The sequence below is a fragment of the Camellia sinensis genome, chromosome 11 (genome assembly GCF_055761805.1).
Source record: "Camellia sinensis isolate YWXY chromosome 11, ASM5576180v1, whole genome shotgun sequence".
In the NCBI taxonomy this organism is placed as follows: Eukaryota; Viridiplantae; Streptophyta; class Magnoliopsida; order Ericales; family Theaceae; genus Camellia; species Camellia sinensis.
Window position 1 is genome coordinate 65,372,439 of NC_138971.1, and position 12,059 is coordinate 65,384,497.

Consider the following 12,059-nt stretch of genomic DNA (forward strand, 5'->3'; position numbering starts at 1 on the left):
TGATGCAACTCAAGATCAAAATATGCAACAAGCGCCATAATTGTCCTAAAAGAATCTTTCGAAGAAACTGGAGAGAAAGTTTCTTTAAAGTCAATTCCTTCTTTTGGTGTAAAGCCTTTGGCTACAAGACGTGCCTTATACCTCTCCACATTACCATTTGAATCCCTTTTGGTTTTAAATATCCATTTACAACCTACGGGCTTCGCACCAACTGGTAATGAGACAAGTTCCCAAACTTTATTGTCTTGCATAGACTTATATTCTTCATTCATGGCTTCTATCCACTTATGAGAGTTGGAACTTTCCATGGCTTGACGAAAGTTGATTGGATCATCTTTCAACATTCCATTTTCTACCTCATGTTCCTGGAGATATACAATATAATCATCTGAAAATGCAAATCTCCTTTCTCTGGTGGATCGCCTTAATGGCACAGATTCTTGAGGTTGAGGTTGTAGAGTTTGTTCCTCAGGAACAATTACCTCATCTTGAATGGGGGTTTGAACTATATTATCTTGAACAACATTGTCTGGTTGAGGATCCGAAATTACTTCTCGAGTAATGACAGCTATAGGAACCTGTGATTGGTCAAAAGTAGTAGTAGGAAGTGGGATTACTCCTGCTTCCTCCTCAAAGGCAATGTCTCTAACTGGATTTCTCCCCCCAAACTCAACATCCTCAAAAAATGTTACAATTCCCGTCTCAAATATTGACCTATTTGTGGGATCATAAAACTTGTAACCCCGTGATCGTTCGGCATAGCCAATAAAGTAGCTGCTAATGGTTTTAAAGTAGCCAATAAAGTAGTAGTAGGAAGTGGGATTACTCCTACTTCCTCCTCAAAGACAATGTCTCTAACTGGATTTCTCCCCCCAAACTCAACATCCTCAAAAAATGTTGCAATTCCCGTCTCAAATATTGACCTATTTGTGGGATCATAAAACTTGTAACCTCGTGATCGTTCGGCATAGCCAATAAAGTATCTTCTAATGGTTTTAGAGTCCAATTTTCATTCATGAGGTTTATAAGGCCTCGCCTCAGCAGGACACCCCCACACATGCAAATGTTTTAAACTAGGCTTTCGCCCAACCCAAAGCTCATAAGGTGTTTTTACAACTGCTTTAGTTGGCACCCGATTGTAGACACCCCATTTTTGACCGACCTTAAGACGCAGACGTCACCGATTGAGCGCTTGGTGATGTTGCATAATGTGCTCGTTCAGAAGTTTCCGAGTCGCGGCCGCGAGCCCCGCCTCCGGATTTTCGAACCCTCTTCTGTGCCTTGTCTCGGTTTGCGAATCAGACTCGGTTTTCTCTGTTTCTCTTCCTGAGGGGAGGGAGAGGTCCCGTAGACCATCTCTCAGTGGCCGTGGGCTACATTTGGTGGCCGCACGCCATTTTGCCCATTTCGGAGTCCGGTTTCCGGTTTTTCGGGACCGTTGGCCGTGTGCCTCGGTTCGGGACCGCTTAACCATCTCCATTTGCTTTGATTTTTGGCATACATCTTATTTTCTCCCTTTTGAGGGACACTGGGGTCTGAGAAACCCACTTCGTGGCCGAACGCCACTTTCGGTGTTTAACGGGCAGTTTTCGGGGCCCCGAACTGCATGTTTTGGCCCCCGAACATTCGTTTTGCATCGGTTTTCATTCGTTTTTGGCAGGTACCTCTGTTTCATCACTAGGAAGGTCATGGAAGGGTGGGAGGCCAGCAATTGTTTCAACAACCAATTTTTTACTCCTCCGGCGCCCTCCGACGCCCGTTTTTCGCACTTCCGGGCCAATGTTGAACACCTTGGAGCCATTTTCTTCAAACCTAAACCACATATTTGTGATGTACACACTTGGGAGGACCCTAAAAGTTCATGGCCGCCCACTAATGCTTCTTGACCCTTTTGAACCCCTCCTTCCGAGCCAATGTTGAACACCCTTGGGCCACTTTCTTGAACTTTGAACCACATATTTGTGTTGTACACACATGGGAGGACCCTAAAAGTTTATGGCCGGCCATTAATTCCATTTGAACCTTTTGAACCCCTCCTCAAAATGGTTTGTTCTCTCTCCTGTTTTAGAGTTTCCAAATTCGAACCACAGGGTTGTGAAGAGGAGACCTGGGAGGCCACCAATATGTGGTGGCCGGCCACTATTTCAAGTTGACCCTTTTGACCCCTAGCTGGCCGGCTAGGGGGGGTGGCCGGCCGGCCATGTTCCTCTCTCCTTCCACTTTACAGCTGTGTAGCCCTTTCCCCCAGAAAATATCCCAATCCGGGGGATATTTTGTGGGGGAAAACTTGCCTATTTTCCCCCACCTTTTGCCCCTCCTTTACTCCCCTTTTCTTGTCCATATAACCAGCTGGTGGCATCACATTTAGGGGTTAGAAAATTTGCTCTTCAAGGCTAGATACATAATTCTCCCTCCATCCCTCTCATTTCCTTGAAAACCTCTAAGTCCAACACCACCATTTCTTCTACACCACCACCCCCCACCCTTCCATCCTCCATTCCAGAAGTGTGAAGGTGTTCTCCAAGGCCTAAGGAGTCACAAACTCAAGCCAAGAGGCAACCAAAGTCAAGCCTTCAAAGGTAAGTCCACTTTCCCCCTTTTTGAGCTTATTTTTGCACCAATTTCTTAGCCAACATGCTTATTGATTTGAGCTCTGACCAAAACTGAAAAGGTCATTTTTTTGAGCTCATTTTCTTGTTTCATTAAGGGCTCAACCCTGTTTGAGCCCTCCATATTGCACTTGCTTCAATATCCCCTTGTATGACAATTTTCTTGCATGCTTTGGCAACCCATTATGCTTCCATTTGTGGGCATTTTACAGTTCAGTAAATAGGCTTATTTTGAGCCCCTCTTCAACATTAAAGAAGGGCTCATCACTGTTTGAGGTATATTTTATACACTTCCCTTTATATCCTCTTTTTGGTCCCATTTTCGTATGCCTTGGAAACCCCTGATGTTGCTGTTTTTGGACCTTTGTCCGAACTAAAAGTGGCTTTATTTTGACCTTCTGAACATGTTTTATTAAGGGTATTTTCTTGTTTCGTGAATTTTTTGTATACCTCATGTTATAGCCACTTTTGAGCCTCATTTTTGCATTGCATTTCTAATATATTTGTATACTGTTTTTGGGGCTACCATAAACTGCAAAACATCTTGTTTTGGGTCCCTCTTCAATATTGTTGAAGGACCCTAACCTGTTTGGGGCCAGCAGCCATGAGTTGCTTCTTAATCCCATGTTTAGGGCCATTTCTTGCATGCTAGTTTTGCCCTATCTTGGTTTGCTGTTTGGCCATGATTTGTGCTAGTAAAATGCTAACTTTGGGGCTGCCTTACTTCTGTCTTTACATTCCATGTACCAATTTTGCATGCTTGGTATAGCTATAGGCCATTTCAGGTGCCAAAATTCGTGTTTCGGGACTATTCTGTGCATCGGGTGTGTTTTCGCCTCATTTCGGGGCTTCTTTCCCCCACTTTTCAGTGCTGGAATCCCATTACCATGTTTGCATATCATTTCCCATGCCATAGTTCGCATTTTTGCATTGCCTCGGTTTGCGTACCCGTGTGCACGCATTTCGAGGCACTTCATTTTCATCCACCGGCATCCTATATGAGTGTGGCTGAGGCTCTCTCATGTTGGTATAAGCCCATATCATATTTTCATGTCATTTGCATTGCGTATGGTCGGTTTGCGTGCCCGTGTGCACGCATTTTGAGGCACTTCATTTTCATCTATCGGCCTCTTATGTGAGAGTGGCTGAGGCTCTCTCATGTTAGTATAAGTCCATGTTACATTTTCCATGCCATTGCATTGCGTATGCCAATGCCTCGGTTTGCATGCCCGTGTGCACGCATTTCGAGGCACTCCATTTTCATCCATCGGCCTCTTATGTGAGAGTGGCTGAGGCTCTCTCATGTTAGTATAAGTCCATGTTACATTTTCCAAGCGATTTTAGCCATATTGCATTGCGTATGCCATGGCCTCGGTTTGCGTGCCCGTGTGCACGCATTTCGAGGCATCTCATTTTCACAGCATAGTGTATACTAGGTTGTATCTTAGATCACATTCAATCATTGTCTCGATTTGCGTACCCGTGTGCACGCATTTCGAGGCATCTCATTTTCACAGCATAGTGCATACTATGTTGTATCTTAGATCACATTCAATCATCGTCTCGGTTTGCGTGCCCGTGTGCACGCATTTCGAGGCATCTCATTTTTACAGCATAGTGCATACTAGGTTGTATCTTAGATCACATTCTGTCATTTTCTCAGTTTGCGTACCCGTGCGCACGCATTTCGAGGCATCTCTTTTTCACAGCATTGTGCATACTAGGTTGTATCTTAGATCGCATTCTATCATCTTCTCGGTTTGCGTACCCGTGTGCACGCATTTCGAGGCATCTCATTTTTATAGCATTGTGTATGTTAGGATTGTATCTTAGTTGCATTTCATGCATGTCGTGCATATTGCATCGTGTCCGGGATAGGAGTTAGCCCGAGCACGGGAAACGAGATACATTCCGTACTTTGAGTGACGGGATGTGTCTCAATTTCCCAGTCACCGACACTCCGGATTATCCATGATGGAGTTAGGTTTTGTTGAGTTTTCATGTGCATTCATTCTATATTGAGTTGTGCAATTCGACTGCTCGGCCATCATGCCTCGGTATGCGTGATTGGTGGCACAAGGATCGAGACATGCATATATTTGTGAAAATACATTGCTATGCCCCTTTCCTGCTCTCTGTTGCAGCAAAATGAAGAATCAACAACTTTTCGGAGCTCGACACGCTTTCCAAGAACAACTGCTAAACAGAGGCTAATTGCGGCATCCCGGTGGATTTCCGCGCAAGACAACCCAGACATGCATCATCCATCAGAAGCAAGGCAGTCCCTGGCTTGCATGCCAGTTTTATTTATTTTCTTAGTTAATTTGTTAATTAATTAGGAACTTGTACATTATTTGGACTGTATCATTTGGACTGTAATATTCGTTTATTCGGGACTGTATTATTTATTTGGACCCTCTGCGCGAGGGCACAACTGTAATAAGTGTGCGTGTGTGTGTTGTATGTCTTCCAACCCCACGTCTTTTTCCCTTTTATTTACCTGCTTATGATGGTTAGATTAGGGCATGTTTCAATTAGCATACAGTATGACAGCATGTTTGCATCATTCATCTGTATTGCATGCACCGGGCTCGGCGCATCATACTAACTGCATTGTATTTTTTCAATTTTAAATTGAATACATGATAGTTGTAGCATCTCATATGCCATGTTTAGAATAGCCGAGCCTGCTATAGTTTGCATTTTTGCATGTGTTGCATTAGGCATTTCTGTATATTTAGGATCATACATGATTTCTAATGTAGTTTTTGTTTTGGCTTGGAGTACCCGGTGAGCTTTATGCTTTAGCATCCTTGCATGCGTGCGAGTGACTGCCATGAATAGCATGCTTACCATGAGGCTAAATGCTTATGTGATATATCTGCCTGAATGCCTGTGAGTGAAGGTTGGGTTACTTGGATTGGAATAAATCAACTGTTTGTTTTAAGCCCACTAGATAGTGGCAAAACCATCTCTTCTAAGCCCACCTAAGGGTGGCAAAATCTGCATTTTAAGCCTACTTGCGAGTAGCAAACCATCTTTCAAAAAACGAACATGAAATGTTTTGTTCCAATTCAGGCGATCCAGTCTATACTTGTATGCTGTGCGCATCACATAGTAACCTAGGCTAATAACCGGAATAAGAACACACAAAGTTTTCAAAAATAGATATCATGGTTAGTAGAGGCCGATCTTTGATCGGGCGAGCGGGGGTGCTCACGAAGTGACCTTCCCCAATCGTACCCAAGTTCCCGAGCCGAGGCAACTTTGGTGATGACGGACACGTGGCCTTTTGGCACCGAGTCATGGTTTCCTAAATTTCTGAAAATAAAATATTTAGGTGGCGACTCTGTATCTGGCAAAGCAGTCCATGTTTGGCACTTCTTTCAAAAATCTATTTTTCTCAAAACGATTTGCCGGATTTAGACTCTTTGGTTCAGATTTAGAACCGTGACAACAAAGTCGAGTCCGAGCTGTAGCGAGGTCCCCCGCGGGCTTGTTACAGTTTCTGGCGACTCTGCTGGGGATTTAGAGAACTTGACTCGAACTCATGATATCTGTTTTTGACTACACTTGTGTGTTTCTTTGCATTGCATTTGCACTGGTGCGCCTAGGACACCGTGTTTGCCATCTGCTATTCCTGAACGGTTTGCCGGAGGCTTGTCTTGTCAAGGCATGACCACAAGGCTGACCGGTTGTGGGCTCTGCCAGTATGGGAACACAAACCCCGGTTTTACCGGGGCACCCTTTTTGACCATTCGACCTAGTGCATATTCGGATCCATAGTGACCATTCCAAACTAGGACAGGTTGCTTACCCGTTTATAGGTTGTTTGAAAACCGCTGTGTGCGTAGTGAAACCCTAGCTCCTGACAAAATAGGACAGGGAAACCCTACCCCTTCATAGGGGTGTTTTGGCTCTAACTTGTCTGCTATGTGCTTTAGAGTGCGTCTCTATAGGAATGCATGTATCAGTTTGCAAGTCTGGGCATCAGGCCTGCGGGCATTACTATCAGTATTTGGGAGTTAGCTTTACCTGTGGGTATCAGACTCAGATTTGGGCAGAATTTTGGGGCAGAATTCAGTAGAGGGCACACTCATTCAACTATGCTCGTATCTGTTCAGGTGAAATCAGGCTGAGGTGCTGTCCGTTTTCTCTTTTGCTAGGTAGTCTTGGAACTATCGCTTCAGAAGGCTCCGATATCCCCCGAGGTTCATCGAACTTGTACTGATAGACTTTGTCAGGTCAGAGATTCAGTTCAAGGGTAATCAGTGTTCTTTCGCTGAGGCAAGGTAAAGAAAAGCCGGTCAAGGCTCATATGTTCATCTAATCCGTCAGTCGCCAGTCACATCACCTTTGTTCAGACCCAGCAGGCCGTGATGGCACAAGGTTCGGAAGAGTTTGCGGCCATGACAGCAGCGCTAAATCAGGGAACTACTATGCAGGCTGAGACCAGTATTGAAACGCAGCGCCCATCTGGGGCATCTGCCTCACATCCAGCTTTGGGACCCCAGCCGAACTTTGACCCAATTCCACCAGTTGAAGACTTGCAGTGTCTGAATCCTCGAGAAGGGTTGGCTCAAGCTCAGGTGCTCAGACCCCTGGTGCAGCCTAATGAGGGAACTCAACCCTTTCATGTTGATGAGTTCAATATGACTATAGTGAAAATTGCAAACCTTGAGAAACAATTCAAAAAGGCACAGGGCCTTAACTCCATTCCTGGCATTGAGGATGGGCACACCGAGGCTTCCATCCGGCTCCCAGACAGATTCAAAATGCCATATATCGACCGTTTCGACGGGTCTGGAGATCCAATGATACATATCCGACTCTTCTTAGATGTCCTGAAGCCGATGGGTCTGACTAAGCCACAGAAACTCTCTCTGTATGGAAGAACCCTATCGGGTGTAGCAGCCACTTGGTACGCTAAGTTGGAGGACAAAGTGAAACAAAACTGGGAAGAACTGGCTGAGGCCTTTGTCGATCAGTATTCCTACAATACCCAAGTCGAAACGACTATCCAAGAGCTTGAAGCAACCCGCCAGAACCCAACAGAGCCTTTTGTGGAATTCGTTGCAAGGTGGAGAGCAAAGGCAGCACAAATGACAGATCGTCGCCCTTCTAAGAGGGATCAAGTGCAGATGATGGTGCGAAACCTCGAGCATGATATGTTGCAAAAATTGATAGTCGCTCCATTATTCACTTTCAAAAGTTTGCATGAACTGGGGGTTCAAGTCGAGAATGCGTTCAACAGCGGGATCATTCCCAGAACAAGGGAATTGACAAGGAAGGTGATTTCAAGGAGTACCAATGCTGGTAGTAGCGCTATTCCCAAACCCACCGAAATCAATACAGTCGCCACAGCCGACCCTTTTGCCAAACCAAGCCCACAAACAGCTGGCCCAGCCCGAGCTCAGGGTAGAACTTTCACCCCCCTCTATATGAGCCTGACTAGCACACTGAAAACCTTGATGGGAAAAGGGCATCTTAAACCCCTCGATCCTCAACCTCTTCCCAACCCACTCCCAGCCAGACATAACCCCTCCAAGTACTGTATGTACCATCAGCAGCGCGGTCATGGCACCGACCGTTGCTACCGCCTTCGTCATGAGGTCCAAAATCTCATCGACAACCGGACGATAGCTCCACCTTTAGACCCCAATGACCGAACATCTCCTGCCTACCTCAATCACATCCACATACTGCCATCCACCTTTGACCCCAGCATATACATCACCCCGGCCCATCTACCCAAGCCTGAGGTGTTTATCCCAGAAAGCATGGACTTATGCATGATGGGTGCACCTGAACCTCAACCATCTCAAACCCGTGAACCCACTACTTCTGAGTTGATGGGAATGATTAAAGATCTTCAAAAAACCGTGACGGATCTGGCCTCCGGGACATTGGCTCCATCATCGACCACACCACATACCGGAAACTTCATGTCAAAAGGCTCCCCGATATTGGGACGGGCTGCATTTGAGGAAGGCCAATCCCTTGGCAAAGTGGAGGCGAGTGGAAAGAACAAGGTAGGGGCGGGTATGGATCCCCATGAACATCTTCTGTCCGTTGTTGAGGCTTTGAAAGTCGAAGGACTGAACAAAGAGCAAGTCCTCGCAATTGTTGCAAAAGCTGTGGATGACACTTTCGCCACTCAGAATGAGAGCAGTCTGAATCAAGGGGCAAGCCAGGAGAAGGGCCTTTATACGAGGAATGTTCCTTTCAGCCCTAATCCTCCACTCGGAAGAGATCAGCAAACTAGGCCAGCATCTGCTAATCCCCCTGCTGGTGCGTCCAGCAAAAATCCACAAACCTTGAAATACCAACCCCGAGGTCGGAGGGTCTTCCATGCCCTCTATATGCCTTTGTCCAAAGCTCTCCAAATCCTTGTTGGACAAGGCCATCTCAAACCCCTTGAGCCTCGGCCTCTCCCGAACCCTCTTCCAGCTACACATGATACTACCCAGTACTGCGCGTACCATCAACAAACTGGCCATACTACCAACGCCTGCTTCCGTCTTCGCCATGAAGTACAGGATCTATTTGACAATGGGGTTATCCCCGCACCAGGTCCTGCAAAGTCTATCGGCACTTGATCAGTGAACTTGTAGGGGATAATGTGATGTGATTGGAGGGATGAACCACCTGCGGGCAGCGCTCAGTTTACTCCAGATATGGTGGATGGCATGCACTGTTTTGAGCATTTGCGAATGCCGGTTTCCGACTCGGGTATTGGGTCAGTCTTGTTGTTTTGTTTTGAGTCTGTCTTTTTGTTTTGAGTCAGTCTCTTTTTATTTTGGATCTGTCTTGTTGTATCGAGTCAGTCCTGTTGTACAGGAGTCGGGTGATTCCGGGGGGTGTTACCTCGGGCGTCCCCATTTTGTTGTCTTTTCGTTTTGTTTTGAGTCTGTTTCTGCCAGGGAGCCAGTTGTACCAACATATTTGAATGAAACAGCAGTAATTTTTGCACTTCTGTGTTCGCTTCTGCTTTGTGCCAGTTGTGCTAGAAAGTTTGAATGAAACAGCGGTACTTTTCGCCTACTCTTCTGCACCCCAAAATCATTCCATTGACCTAAGTTTTTCAAAGTTTTTGAACACTGCAGTGAAAACGAAGAGGAAGGAATTCCTCGGGATTTGCAAAACTTTGATCATTTGAGAGAAAGAGAGGCGTGCTAAGCCCTTAATGAATGAAATCATGCTTATTAGCGTGAGTACTAAGAAGGATCCTGGCTTAACCCAGATTGGTTCTACACTATCTTCAGCGCGAGCGATTTGTCGCTTTCTTAAAAATTTTCAAAAACAAAATGTTTTGCGCGGTCCTACGAAGACTAGTGTGGAATCGCTCTTGAGATTGTGCAGCTTAGGATCGCTCTCAGCCTCGAGACTTGAGTCCTTGCTTTCAAACCTTGGGCCCATTCAGAACGTTCAACGGTCAGCTACAATGTGAGGCCTGTGTGGCCGGATTTGAAGCAGCCCTCGAACAAGAGGCCAGGAAAGTCAGATCAAAAAGATCAGATGTCATCAAAAGAAGCTTGCGAAGCTAGAACAACAGCCATTCTCCTGGATTCAGATAATTTCAGGATCTCAAAACCATTTGACATGGACAAAGTTACACTTTTACCCTTGAGAGGCTCGCTGGGCCGAAAACCCGGAAGGGCGGCCCAGGCAAAAGTTAGAGCAAGAAAAAGAACAAAAAAGAACAAAAAAAGCAAAATGAAAAGAAAGAATGAAAAAAAAGAAGAAGAAAAAGAAGAAAATGAAGAAAATGAAAAGAACAAAAGAAAAGAAAATCAAAAAAGAAAAGAAATGAAAAGAATTGAAAAGAAAAGAAAAACAAAGCTCGCAAGGTCGAAAACCCGCAACGGGCGCCTTGGCAAAAGTTAGAGCCTAAAAAGGAGAGGTTAATACCCGAGTGTACCTTAACCCCGAACTACGTAAGGCTTGATTCCCATCTTTGGGATACGTAGGCAACTTCATTCTGAAGTCCAGCCGTAAAACAATTCGATTATGTCCATGCGATGGTTCTGGTCATCTTTGTCTTTTCTATATCCGGGAGTTCGGTTGCAATCATCGCTCTGAGGGCTGATTACAATACACTACGGTGCCATTCAGACAAGGGGCAACTCTCCGTTGCCATTCAATGCACCGCAGTGTCATTCAAACAAGGGGCAACTCTCCGTTGCCATTCAATGCACCGCGGTGTCATTCAAACAAGGGGCAACTTTCCGTTGCCATTCAATGCGCCGCGGTGCTGTTCAAACAAGGGGCAACTTTCCGTTGCCATACAGTTCCCCTCAAGCAAGGGGCAATCTTCCTTCGAATCCGAAGTTGTACGTCTCAAGAGTAAGTTCCGCGCTTGTTAAGCATCGGCCGTTTGCGAAAATAGTCTTTGAGAATTTTTACTGAGGTTGACTAATTTTCTCGAAAATTGTTTCATTTTCCAAAACTGGACCATCTCTTGGACCAAAAAAGGAAAATTTTCAGTGCTCATAGCCTGACTTGCATGATTTTCAAATCAGAAAATTGAACAAGCATGTTAATCTAACTTTCATGTTGGTCAAAATTGTTTGAAAACCAAAATAAAAAAATTGTCAAAATGATGAAATAGGGGCACAGTTGAGTCAGATGTTCTGTCTTCCTCCTGTTGTCAACTTACTTACCAGAAAGGGCACTCTACTTGTCGGAAAGGGCACCGTATTCGCCAGAAAAGGGCACAACAAATGGCAGAAAGCCCTCACATCCTCCAAACAACGAGGTATCTAGCAAAGTACGAAGCACGAACTAGAATGGGACAAGATATTCCACTCCATCATCTGGACAGATCTTATCACGTCCAAGCTCCCCAGCAAAGCATCATCAACTGATGTTAGCTGCGGATTTGCCACACACCCAGTTGTAGCGCAGCCCTTCCGTGGGAGGAATTCACTAGCTGTGAGCGGAAGAAAGAGAATCTAGCAGAATGCTAGGGGCACGAGCCCACAGTTTGCTGTTCGTCCATCAACCACCCAGGGGAGGGATGAAAAATGAGAGAATGAAGAATAGAGAGATGTGCGATGAGAGGAAAAGTGAGAAGAGGGCTTTTTCAGAAAAACAGAGCTTGAGGGCCAAGTGATGTGAGAACCACAAATAAGAAAGGGTGGGAAACACTACCCGGTGAAACAGGCTCCCCGTGCACGTCTGAGTGTCGTGTCTTTTTGTTTTTATCTCGATTCTTGTTTTGAGTCGTTTCGAGTGTTACTCGATGTGTCTAGGTTGTGTGCCTTTTATTTCCTTGTTGAGTCTTTTTCGCTATGTTCAGTCGTAGGCTCGATACCCGGTCAAAAGCTCATTTACCAATTCCAAAATAAAATCATTTTACGCTCAGAGTGCCGTACCGTTCTCCACATCTGTGCAAAACAAGATTCATTCTTTCATAAAACTGCAGGGTTCAACCCAGGTCATTGTCAG